General features: G+C 38.5%; 1 protein-coding gene across 6 annotated transcripts in view; it reads right to left on the bottom strand.

Moving 5' to 3' along the window:
• The window catches only part of EHBP1 (EH domain binding protein 1), a 442,179-nt gene extending 432,047 nt beyond the window's left edge, over window positions 1-10,132 (bottom strand). For all 6 annotated transcript variants that reach the window (XM_054728303.1, XM_054728309.1, XM_054728302.1 and 3 more), the window contains exon 1: window positions 10,092-10,132. The gene's annotated coding sequence lies outside the window, so the exon portion shown is untranslated. The remainder of the gene's footprint in view (window positions 1-10,091) is intronic.
• Window positions 10,133-12,559: the final 2,427 nt, after the last annotated feature.

Raw genomic sequence — 12,559 nt, 5'->3', positions numbered from 1 at the left:
TAATATCTTTACCATTCTCCCAAACAATAAAGAGGGCAGAACACTTAACTCTGATTATTCCCCTCCCAACTTACATGTATATAGAGACTAGAGGCCCAATGCACAAAATTCATGCAAAAGTAGGCCTTCCTTCCCCCGGCTGCTGGCACCGGCTTCCCTCTGGCACCTTGGACCCGGGCTTCCCTCACAGCCTCAGCTTCATCCGGAAGGTCGCCCAGAGGGACTTCTAGTCTAATTAGCATATTACATTTTTATTATTATAGATGGCTATGTATTTCATTTCTAGCTAGTTTTTTAACCTCTTAAGAGAATACTATTGTGTTATTTTTAGCCAATATTTATTTGCAACTAACTACATATTTAGCACTTTTCTTCATTCTTTATTCATCTCTAACCTCCCATGTGTTCACTTTCTTCCTACCTAGAGAGCTTTAAAATTTCCTTTAGTGAAGGTCTATTGGTGGTGGCAAATTCTGTTTTTGTTTGCTTGTTTGAAGATGTCTGATTTTTTCATTGTTCTTAAAATATACAAATTTAGGTTGATAGAAATTATCTTTCAGCAGACTAAAGATTTCAAATTTTTTCTGACTTCCACAGTTGTTTCGAAGTCTAATTGTTGTCCTGATAAAAATAATGTCTTTTCTTTCTCTGGCTGCTTTTAAATTTTTCTTTGTTTATCGTATTATTTGATATTTGCTTTATAACTCAGCATGTAATTAGAATGTTTCTAAGTGTAAATTTCCTTTTACTTAACAAGATTGGGCTTTTTGAGTCTATGGCTTGTCATTTCTTGGAAATTCGCAGCCATTATGTCTTCAATTATCGCTTTTACTCCTTCTGGCCTCTACTGTCTTCCTGGAATTCCAATTAGGTGATTGTTATATTTCTTATAATATCTCCATAATTTATAACCTCTCTTTCATATTTTCCACCTCTTTGTGATACATTATGTAAAAAGGAAATTTAGATCTATCTTTCCTAATCTGTTCTCCAGCTGTGGTTATTCTGCTATCAATCCACCCATTGTGCCCTAGCTGGTTTGGCTCAGTGGATAGAGCGTCCGCCTGAGGACTGAAGGGTCCCGGGTTAGATTCCAGTCAAGGGCACATGCCTGGTTTCAGGCTTGATCCCCAGTAGAGGGCATGCATGAGGCAGCCGATCAATGATTTTTCTCTCATCATTGATGTTTCTCTCTTTCTCTCTCTCTCTCGCTCTCTCTCTCTCTCGCTCTCGCTCTCTCTCTCTCCCCGTTCCTCTCTGAAATCAATAAAAAAATAAAATAAAAATCCACCCATTGTGTTTTTAATTTTGAATTTATATTTTAAACTTCTAGTGGTTCTTTCGAGTCTTTTTCAAAAGTGCTGGGTCATGGTTTATACATATTGTCAATCTATTCTCTTCTTAAAATACATTTAACATACTTAGTTTATATTCTATGTCTAGTAATTTCAATAGCTAATGTTTTGCGATCTGATTCTATTGTTTGTTGCTTCTGCTGGCCCTTGCTCATGGTATATTATTTCCTTTTCTATTTTGTGATTTTGACCATGACCTCGTATTTCTTTAGCGTATATTGATGAAAACTCTTTGAAGCCCGTGTTGAAGAAGGGTACCTCCAGGACAGATTTGCATTTATTTCTGCTAGGCGCCCAGGAACTACACATAAAGGTTTCCTTTAACCTTAATGCTTGACTTGAGTGTTTTTGGACTGCCAGGTGTGGTGTGAAGTGGGGCGGCAAGCCCGTGTGAATGCCTATTATGTTGCAAATTCTCAGGGGATATATTTCTTCTCTCCCTCCATTTAGAGTCCGTTCCCAAGGCAGACAATTTTCCTTGCAATTTTCTGGAGGTGGAGGAAAGATGGTAGGTTTATTTGTAATTCGTCCTTATAAAAAGGGGGTAGTCTTTTGGGGACCCAGCTTTAAGCAGAAGCAGAGGGGTCCCCAATTACACTTCTCACTCTGAAGACATTCACTCATTTGACAAGTGCCCTCAAGGCAAAAGCCTCTCAGTTTTGCTTATTTCCTGGGTTCCCCCTTGCATTTAGTCCTGGCCTCTAATAAGTATCCCTTATTTTTTTAAAAATATATATATATATTTTGTTTATTTCAGAGAGGAAGGGAGAGGGAGAGAGCTAGAAACATCAGTGATGAGAGAGAATCATTGATCAGCTGCCTCCTGCACGCCCCACACTGGGGATTGAGCCTGTAACCCAGGCATATGCCCTGACTGGAAATTGAACCGTGACCTCTGGGTTCATAGGTCAGCACTCAACCACTGAGCCACGCTGGCCAGGCAAAGCATTCCTTATTTTTGCTGCCACCATAAAATGCATTTCAACTTTGTCAACTAGTTTAAGTTGCTTTCAGTGAGAGGATTGTTGAGGATATCTAGTCTGTCATATTGCCAGAAATGGGAGTCCCTCTGCCTCTGCCTGAGGGTTAAGAGTTCATCTCAAGGCTTCCTTCCTGGGTCTTCCTCTCTCCTTAGTCTACATGCTCTCTCTCCCAGAAAATTGTTTAAAAATATGTTTCTATTGATTTTTTTAGAGAGGAAGGGAGAGCCATTGAGAAGTTTTGAGTATGAGAGTAACATAATCCAATGGATGTTTTAAAAGATTATTCTGGCTGCAACAAGGGTAACATATAAATAGGGCAAGAGTATAAATTAGGAGGTTGTTGCAGGAAACCAAGTGAGAGCTCACAAATAGCTAAGCTAAGGCAGTGAGGATGTGGATGAACAAAAATCAGATGAATTTGAAAAATATATAGGAGGTCATGAAAAAAATATATATATCAGCGAGCTGCTCAGCGACTGGTTTTGGCTCCTGAGAGGATGGTGGAGCCCGTCTCTGAGAAAGGGACACAGAAAGTGGGTCAGCCATTGGGGAGTCAGTCCGTTTAGAATGTTGTGGAGCGGTGCTTTTTGTGCCCTACTTTCTACCCTGATGGCTCATCTGTCATTTCCATGCAGCGGTGGGGAACAGGTTCCTGTATTCTGACAGTATCCTACCTCTACTTTTCTGCCTCACAACTTTCTCCACACCTGGGGAAGTTCATTAAAACTGGCAACAGTCCAGGCCACAAGTGCCCCCAAGTACCACTTCCTGGAGGCAATCTTCAACCAATGGGAGCTGGTGGGTAATGCTCCAGCCTCCCTTCCTTTAGAGCAGAGGTGGGAACCTTTGTTCTGCCAGGGGCCACTTGGATATTTGTAATATCATTCAGGGGCTTTACAAAATTATCAACTTAAAAATCAGCCTGCTATATTTGGTCAAACGTTTAATGAACTCGCCCCTAATGCCTTGGCAGCGCCAGACCAAATTATTTCCTGGGCCTTATAAGGCCTGAGGGCTGGATGTTCCCCACCGTGCTTCAGAGAGGCAATTCTGTGTCACACAGACAGTGAACACCAGGCTATGTCCACAATGATTACCAGCCCAGTAACATATCCTTCACTGTCTTTCCCTCCTTTTGTATCTCAGTATTCCCGCTCCATCACTCCTGCTTTCTGGGATTATCTTCCCAAATAAACTTCATGCACCTAATCCTTTATGTTTTAAGGCTCTGCCTGAGGGAGGGAAATCCAAACTGAGAAATCATTCACTGAGAACAGAAAGGGGTCCATGAAGGAAACTTGAGGAACTCCAGGCACAGGTAGAGGAAGAAACAAGAAGACTGAGAAACAGAAGAGCAGAGGGACAGGAGAAGAACCACGAGAGTTTGCAGACATGAAAACCCAGGGAAGGGGAAGATTCAAGAAAGAGAGAGTTGGTCAGAAGTATTAAATGCTACTGAGAAGTCAAAAAAAGTATAGAGAAGTAACCACCAGATTTAGCAAATAGAGGTCATCCGTGACTTGGTGAGAAAACAATTCTAAAAGCATGTTGAGGCTGAAGCTAGGTTACAAATATTTGAGTGTGGGGGGAAGTGAGAATATGAAGAGAGTTAATATGGGGAACTCTTTTAAGGAGGAGAAAGATGAGGAGATAACTGAGTCAATGGTTTGTGTGTGTGTGTGTGTGTGTGTGTGTGTGTGTGTGTGTGTGTGTGTGTGTGTTAAGATGAGAGAGACTTGAGCCTGTTAGACTGTTTAGGCTCATAAGAAGCAGCTAGGCATATAGAAGTTGAAGGTAGGAAGGAGAGAGTGTAGAACAATGAAAATAATGAGTTTCTGAAAAAGAAAGGAAAGGGTGAATTTCAGGTAGGTAGATTAGATTCAGTTTGAAGGAGGGCATGTTTTCCATTGAAACAATAACATGGTTACTGGTCTATTTCAAAGATATTGGTAGATAACTGCCTACTTCTTTTGCATGAAATTGTCTTTATCTGAAAAATTTTTAATTGAAATTAACTGTTGGTAATATTTGATAACATATAATATGTCCATCAGCAAATTTACTTGATGCTGCCATGATATTGAGGTAATATTTGATAACATATAATATGTCCATCAGCAAATTTACTTGATGCTGCCATGATATTAAGATTGGAGTCCTTCAGATGTTACATATGTATTTGCTTGATGGTCTGTGAAAAACATGTGTTTCTCAGGTAAGGGAGATAAAGGGAAGCATCATTAAATGTCAGCCTAGCAATCTGGCATTATGTGACTCCATCTGCCTTTTTTGGGAAAGTCAGCAAGTAATTTTCTGCTTTGTGGTCTGTTTCTCATTTATAAACTGGGCCTAATATAATAGGTATTTATAATATAATTTATTCCTAGATATTGTTCACAAATTGAGCTTGCATAAATTAAACCTTTATTATCTATAAGGTTATAAGTGAAGAAAGTGTTCTGGAAGAGCCATTTTATACTCTAAAATACCAAAATCAATCATGAAAAGACAAATACATGTTTTTACAAATGATCTAAGCTTGTAAAGAAAATGTCAATGTTTTAAATAACCATCTTGGAGAATTCTTCTTTAATCAACTGGCTGAGGCTTCCTAAAATACCAGTGCAAAGAGGTTCTAACTAAAGATATTTTTCTGGTAAATCTCCCTGACACAAGTAAATGTTTCACTGCTCTAAAGACCTTCAAACTGTGATCAAAATTAGGGCCATCTGCCTGAAAACTACCATTGCAGGTCCAGTGGGTAGAAATTATTTTGAAAGTTAAAGTTTTTCTTATTCTCTGTTCTCTTCCTTTTCTCCTCCACCAGCATCTCCTCATCTCTGCTGCTGATTTTATCATCATTAAATATGCACAGCACATAGCAACCTTCATCTTTAGCAGACTTTGTGGGCAAATTATTTGATTATGCCCTTAACAGTTAATGCTTTGCCAAATGTATTCTAAAAGCAACCCAATGAGCTTTTGCTTGCAATAAAAACTTCTTCCTTTGATATCTTGGGATAGCTATTTTTCCAATATAAATGGACAATGCTTTTGCAAGAGCGTTGACTAATTCAGATGCATATGGATTCGCTTCATCTATACCTGCATCCATAAAATCAAAAGTTTTTCTACTTTACTCCTAGCACCAATCAATATAGGAGCAGCTTCAGCTTTATTGTAACCTAGGCAGTCACAATGGCGATATTTGGCCAATACTGAGGAGAGTCTATTTACAATAATAAAGGTCATAATAGCAGTAGTCTAAAGTGAACCTATTGTGAGTCAGGAGCCATCTGTACCCTTCTATCCATGTTTATTGTGAGGATTAAGAGCATAAAGTGCTTTAAAAACTGCAAAATCTTATACAAATGGGAGGAATTATTGTAATCCAAACCTGTATAATATATACAAAAACACCCAAACCAAACAGCACTAATGCATTGTTCAATACAGGTCTGTGTACTTAGAATTTGAAACATTTCTTTTTTCCTAAAAATCATAGGCTTCTTCTTACTGAGTTAAAGAAGTATTTTGGTCACTACAGAAGTTTAACACCAAGTGAAAATCCACCCACGAGTAGGAAAGGAGCCATTCTCCCTCCAGCCTCCTCCCTTCTCCCCTCCATCTCTATACATTGCCTATACATTGCCCCATATTGGCCTTTTGCGGAGCTCACTGCTTGCCACTCAGGAATGATACCTCTCACCTCAGAGTTTTCAGGCTTGAAAACTTCTGACAGACACCTATGAAAGCATACAATAGCACCATACCGTTCAGTTCTGAACCAGTCTCCCACCTCAGTGACAGACTGCTAAATAAAAACTTGTGCCCCTCCCAAAAGCTTTTAAAGGATCAGTGTTCCTTATATTTAAGTACAAAAGAATGAAAGAAAATCCCAACTAACTTGTTGTAAACAAAGCAATTTGAAATTCTATTCACATACTGCAAAAAGTCAAGAGATCGTTTTGCCACAAGACCCCCTATTAATGCCTTCTGCGACTTTTGGGAAGGCTTCCGAAATTCAATCTGGGTTTTGCTGTCCCCCCTACTCCTGTAGTGCAAAGTGCAGGATCAGAGCAGATAAGCAAAGCCTCGAGGCAAATGCCAAGCCATTTCTCTCTTAAATTTCCAAAGACGAACATAAGAGGGGGGTATTGGGTACATTCATATGTATGAATTCAATAATGTTTATTACGTTCCAGCCACACCTACATAGGCTGACCCCTTCTCTTAGTTGCCTGTGATTGGCTTCTAATATTTCTGACATCACTAGAACAACAGCTACAATAACAACCACAGGGATTTTCACTAAAACAAACATGATCAGAAGCCCTCATCACGCTCCATGAAAGCTAAAAGAAGGAAAAGCAGAAGAGAGTTTTAAGTAATACATGTTTCCGCTGAGCCCTACCACGATTCATTTCCATGCTTATTTCCGTGGTTAGTTACTTGAAAGTTCAGTCTCCATTAGAGACTAACCTGGGAGAAATGGACCTTTGGATATGACGTTGGTATGATGTTTCACAGTTTACATAGCTTACCTTTATGTTCATGATTTCCTTTCATCTGCACAAAACTGTTGGGGAGGTAGGTATTATTGTAAATGAAGAGAGTGAATCTCAGAGACTTCAACAGACACAGCTAGGAAGTAGTAACACTCAAAACCAGACTATCTGACTCTACACCACCCCACGTTTCCTTAGGTAGATGAATACAAAGTTAATAGGACATAAGGAATGAGAAATGTTCAACCATAGAGAATATAAAGATAAAAAAGAGAGAATTAATAAAACACATTAAAAAGAGTCCTCAATGGGGAAATCAAAGGGGATATCTGTAATACTTTCAACAATAAAGAGAAATTTTAAAAAATAAATAAAAAGACAAACCTCATTTTTATACACACAGACATCACTGCTCATAATTTTTAAAATTATAATCCTTTTTTATTTAACAGGTCTCATGATGTTAACCAATTGGAAAAAATAAACAGAAACCATTTAATTAATGTGTGTGTTTCCATTGATTTATTTGTGGTGTTATTAACATGGGAGCTGCTCATAGGCTATCTTCTCACACATAATAACTATTATTTACTGATAGCAAAGCTCTGTGGATGTGACTAAAGTGTCAGTGACATAAAGAAAAGCCTGTTTAAATGATCTGCAAAGCAGGGCCACAGCTGTAACTATGCCCTGGCAGAGCCTGTCAAGTAAATAGCATGATCTTTTCAAACACAGCCATATTATTTTCTCCCTGGCATTTGTAATTTGTTAAAACTCTCAGTGTGCATGCTTTTCCTCTTAATAACAATGGCAAATGGCCAATCTCTGTACTTATCTCTTGCACACACATCTATGTATATTGGAATGAGTTTCTATATTTATATATATAGATATATAAATATTTATATTTATATATCTATATTATATATATATATAATGCTATGTAAAATTTGCAGAGGTACATTATATATATATATATATATATATATATACACATACACATATATGTATATATAATGTACCTCACTGCAAATTTTACATAGCATTCTGTGACTGGTATGATATAACCTATAACTCAGTGATGTAACACTCGGAAATGCCAAACAAAAGAATTTTGTTTGAGATGCTATGAAAGTAGCCCAAGATCAACAGCTGGATCTGCTTAGAAAACAAACAAACAAACATCATGATGCTTCAAAACTGCTATGTGGTTTTGTATGACACACTACATCTGATATTTATAGGCTCAGTCTTATTGCCAGAGCGTCTGTCTGGGATCCCAGCATTATCTCCAAACGTATTTGTACCTTGGTAGATATGTGAATATCCAACAGCTTTCTAATGATGGGTGGATTTTTAGTAACTTTTATTTTATTCATAATTTAAAGATTGGGTACTAAAACAGGAGCCACCTAGCATCACTGCCAACAAAATTAATCTTCAATAAAAATCCCTTTAGGCATGATTTTTCTCCCCATATAACTATACAATCTTGGGATTTGTTGGGGGGGGGGGGGAGGGCGGTTTAGAGGGTTAAAGTGCTCTACTCTTTACACCCTTTCCTCTCCTTTCTGGTGCTTTCCGTCTGATGTTAGGACAGGAGGAGGAATGGGGAAGTAGATACCTTGCATGGCTCCCTTTCGGAAGGTTGCAATTTCTTTCCTTAGGATGCTGCTGTTTCTCTAGTTAATCCTGAAAGATTTTTGATGCTCTGTATACAGAAGCGACTCCAGCTTCTGGCTCCCTCACTGGTGAGGGTTCTTGAGGTGCCTCCCTGCCACCCAGTTCCTGGAGGCATATCTTACAGCTATTTGACCTCTTCCACAAGGGGTCAGCTAGCAGTCTCTCTTGGAGGGGAAACTGTGAGCTACTGTAGTGCTCCTTCCCTCATCTAGGCATTCTCTCTGCTGCCCCCTTTCCTTGTCCTGGAATATAGAGCACTCTGCTGGTCTGGGATAAAGCAGAGATGAGACAATCACCAGTCTCCAAACTAGTAGAGGGGGAAGACTGAGCATCTCTCAACTTCATGAGCAATTCTCTTAAGGGCTCTTCTCTGGACTTTGAGAGGAAAAGGTATCTTCTGTCTCCTCCTTTAATGCCGGTGGTCTTGATCCGGCATCAAGAAGGGTTCAGAAATCTGGAGAAGCGCTGTGCGTAAATTAAATAAGAGTCCAGAGATGAAACATAATTTTGAAAGGCATCATGGGGAGTCAGAGAAGACTTAGCTAAAGGAACTAAGTTCTTCTCATCTCAGGACCCCTTGCCTTTTATTAGCACAATTTGCCCTAAGGTGGGGTAGATATATACATCAAAGGGTAGGGTTAGGTACAGAATCCATTGTCAGATTGGGGAATTGCCTTCGGCTGTTCAGGTGTTTGGCCAACAGGAGGCAATAACATGTAGATTGAGATGCCCTCAGCTGGCAGCAAGTAATCAATTTATGTATTTATGTATCCTTTTCAGGTTTGGGGAAATGCCTTTAGTCATTCCTAGATGATTCAGCCCTGCTGACATGCTGGAATTGACTTCCGGCACTCTTTTACAGTGAGAATGGGTGAAGGGAGAGATTATTCTGATTCACAAAAAGCTAACCCCCTCTCTGTTCACCCTTTCCTTATATTTCAGGGAATAGGGATAGGGTAGTTTGGGACTGTTTAGTGGTAGGGCTATTTCCCTGTATTCTAGTCCCCCCTTATCCATGAAGAATATGTTCCAAAACCCCAAGTAGATGCCTCAAACTGCAGACAGTACCAAACCCTGTGTATACTATGTTCTTTCCGATACATATGAACCTATGATAAAGTTTAATTTATAAATTAGGCACAATAAAAGATTAATAATAATCCTATATAATAAAACCCTAATATGCAAATTGACTGAACCACAGAACGACTGCCAGAATGACCGGTCGCTATGACATTCACTGACCACCAGGGGACAGATGCTCAACGCAGGAGCTGCCCCCAGCCCACAGTCCCCGACCGGCAGCGGCAGGGGGCGGGGCTGGCGAGCGGGTGGCACCAGGCCAGCCAAGGTGGGTGCAAGCAGGGGCCCCGATCACCCTACCGGTCACCCCACAGATCAGCCCTGATCACCAGCCAGCCTAAGAACCCTACCCGTGCACGAATTTTGTGCACCGGACCTCTAGTAACTAATAATAAACTAGAACAATAACAACAATAGACTGTAATAAAAGTTATGTGAATGTGGTCTCTTTCCCAAATATCTTATTGTACTATACTCACCCTTCTTGTAATGACATGAGATGATACAGTGCCAATGTGATTAGAGGAAGTGAGGTGAGTGGTATGGGGATTATGATGTAACTTTAGCTACTATTGACATTCTAACAATCCATCAGAAGGAGGATCATCTGCTTTGGTGAACCTGGATCACCAAGCCATGACAAATGTTCATAGTTGAATGTGCAGGTACTATTCTGGGACCAAGGTTGACCTTGAGTAACTGAAACTGTGGAAAGTGAAAAGACGGATTAGAGGAGTGGGGTAGTAGGCTGGCCTGACTACAGGGGGTTCCTGAACTTAAAATACATGAGCTCATCACCTTCTGTGCACAGCTTTGTAGCTGAGCCAAGGCCCAGGACATCCCTGTTGACCTCCTATTATACTTGTTTCCAACCACCTAGAACTTCTGTTAATCTTCACAGCGTGTGTTAAAAAAAAAAAAAAAGAACAATTCTATATTAACTAAAAAATACAGTGGGAAAGGGAATGGGATGCAGGAATAATAGCAATGATTTTCTATTTTACAAAGCAAATTTACCTCCAAGAAAATTTGGAGAGTTGTGTTATTCATCTACATAAATATAATAATTCAAATTTACCTGAACTCTTTACTTGTGTGTACACCTTTCATTTTAATACCAAATTGTCTATCAGATTTCTACTCTTACAACTTTGATGTCATTGGGGTTCAAAACGGAGTATGACTAAGCAATGTACAGTACGCTACTGAAGACAATGCATACTATTTGTTGAAAGCACAGAACCACAATCCAAAACAAATAAGAGGGTACGACGCATCAATATTTATGGAAAGGAGCAGGACAATATTTTATTATAGTCAATAAAATATAAAGATTAATTTTTTCCAGAAAGGAGAACAGAATTTATATTTTACATAGTGTAATATAAAAATATTACCAGTACAGTAATACTGTTACTACTAAAAATGGAACTATTACTTATTTAATAAGATGGTCACTTGCTTCTGGTCAGTATCACAATTCACTTGACAGATCTGAGGTTTCCTTAAGCAGGTTTTTCTTTACTGATCTCCCTGGGCTTGCCATTCCCATCTCGTACATAGTTGGATGCATGCAGTAGCAGCTTGCTATAACAGATGAACACTGTGGTAGGCTAACACAAAGAAATGCCACAGAACCAAAAAACTATAATTAAACAGCATTTTAAAGGGGGGGAAATTTTCTAATAAAAATGCTCAAGGAGGATGTCTTTGAAGACTAGATATTAAAGTCAGCCTTAAAATATCACTTAATATAGTAAGGAAAATTCCTTTCATGAGATTTGACTTTGTATGTAATCCATAGCCTGGTTCTTTTTTATAAACCTGAATAGAATAGATTATACTAGAGATTCAAAAGGTTTTTTATTAGCCATCAACAACTTGAAGATTATTAGGTTACACTTCAGGTTATTTAGAATAAGATTTTTTAAATATGGAAACTAATGTGGAATCATATCATATTAGAACTGTCTCAGAGTTCAATTTAAGTCAATATATTGAATATCATGTTCACTTAAAAATATTGTTTGCAAACTCTTTATTAATATCAAGTAGAAAGAGTTTATATCTTTATTATGCCAAGGAGTAATTTAAATAACTCCCCAAATCAGTTTCTTGTCACATAGTATAACACATTACCAGACAATGTTGCCTCTTATCAAAGAGAAACAAACCATTGTATTAGGCTCAAAATTTTTGTGAAAAAAATATTTAAGAAAGTAAACCATAAATGTAATTAAACCCCATTGAAATTAAACAATTCTTGGGGAAGCGGCTATTATTCTGACCATCAACATTGCCATAGAGTAAACAGTTTAATTTTATAGGGTTATTTACTATTCCTGCTGGGAATGATTCCCACCATTTTAAGAACAAAGACTCTGTACTTCTCTTTAGATTCAGAGTAATAGGTCTAGAAGATGGGAAACCCAAATTATACTAGTCTTTTGATTCCATGTAAGTGGATTCCCTTCCCTGTTCTTCAGTAGTGAACTAATATGATTGTTGTCCATAAATATTATAAGCATCAACTAACCATTTTTGGAAAGTTTTTTAGCCTTTTTGACCATTTGTGACATCGATAATGACAGGATTCTTGGCCTGGCCAGTGTGGCTCAGTTAGATGGACATCATCCCATGCACCAAAAGGTTGCTGGTTCAATTCCTGACCAGGGCACATGCTAGGGTTGCAGGCTCTATCCCTAGTAGGAGGCATGCAGGAGGCAACTGATGGCAATTGATAGATGTTGCACTCTCACTTCGATATTTCTCTCTCTCCCTCTCCCTTCCTATCTCTCTAAACAAAATCAATTAAAATATTTTTAAAAAAATTTTTAAATAGTAATAATAATGGCAGGATTGTTTCCAAACCACAATTTTTCTCTCTCTAAACTCTTAATATATTTTTGCACCATCATTGTTTCTTCCTCAATTTATTTTTAATATT

The sequence above is a fragment of the Eptesicus fuscus genome, chromosome 16 (genome assembly GCF_027574615.1).
Source record: "Eptesicus fuscus isolate TK198812 chromosome 16, DD_ASM_mEF_20220401, whole genome shotgun sequence".
Classification (NCBI taxonomy): domain Eukaryota; kingdom Metazoa; phylum Chordata; class Mammalia; order Chiroptera; family Vespertilionidae; genus Eptesicus; species Eptesicus fuscus.
Note: the sequence above shows the minus strand (reverse complement) of the source record. Positions and strands in the feature narration are given on the sequence as shown.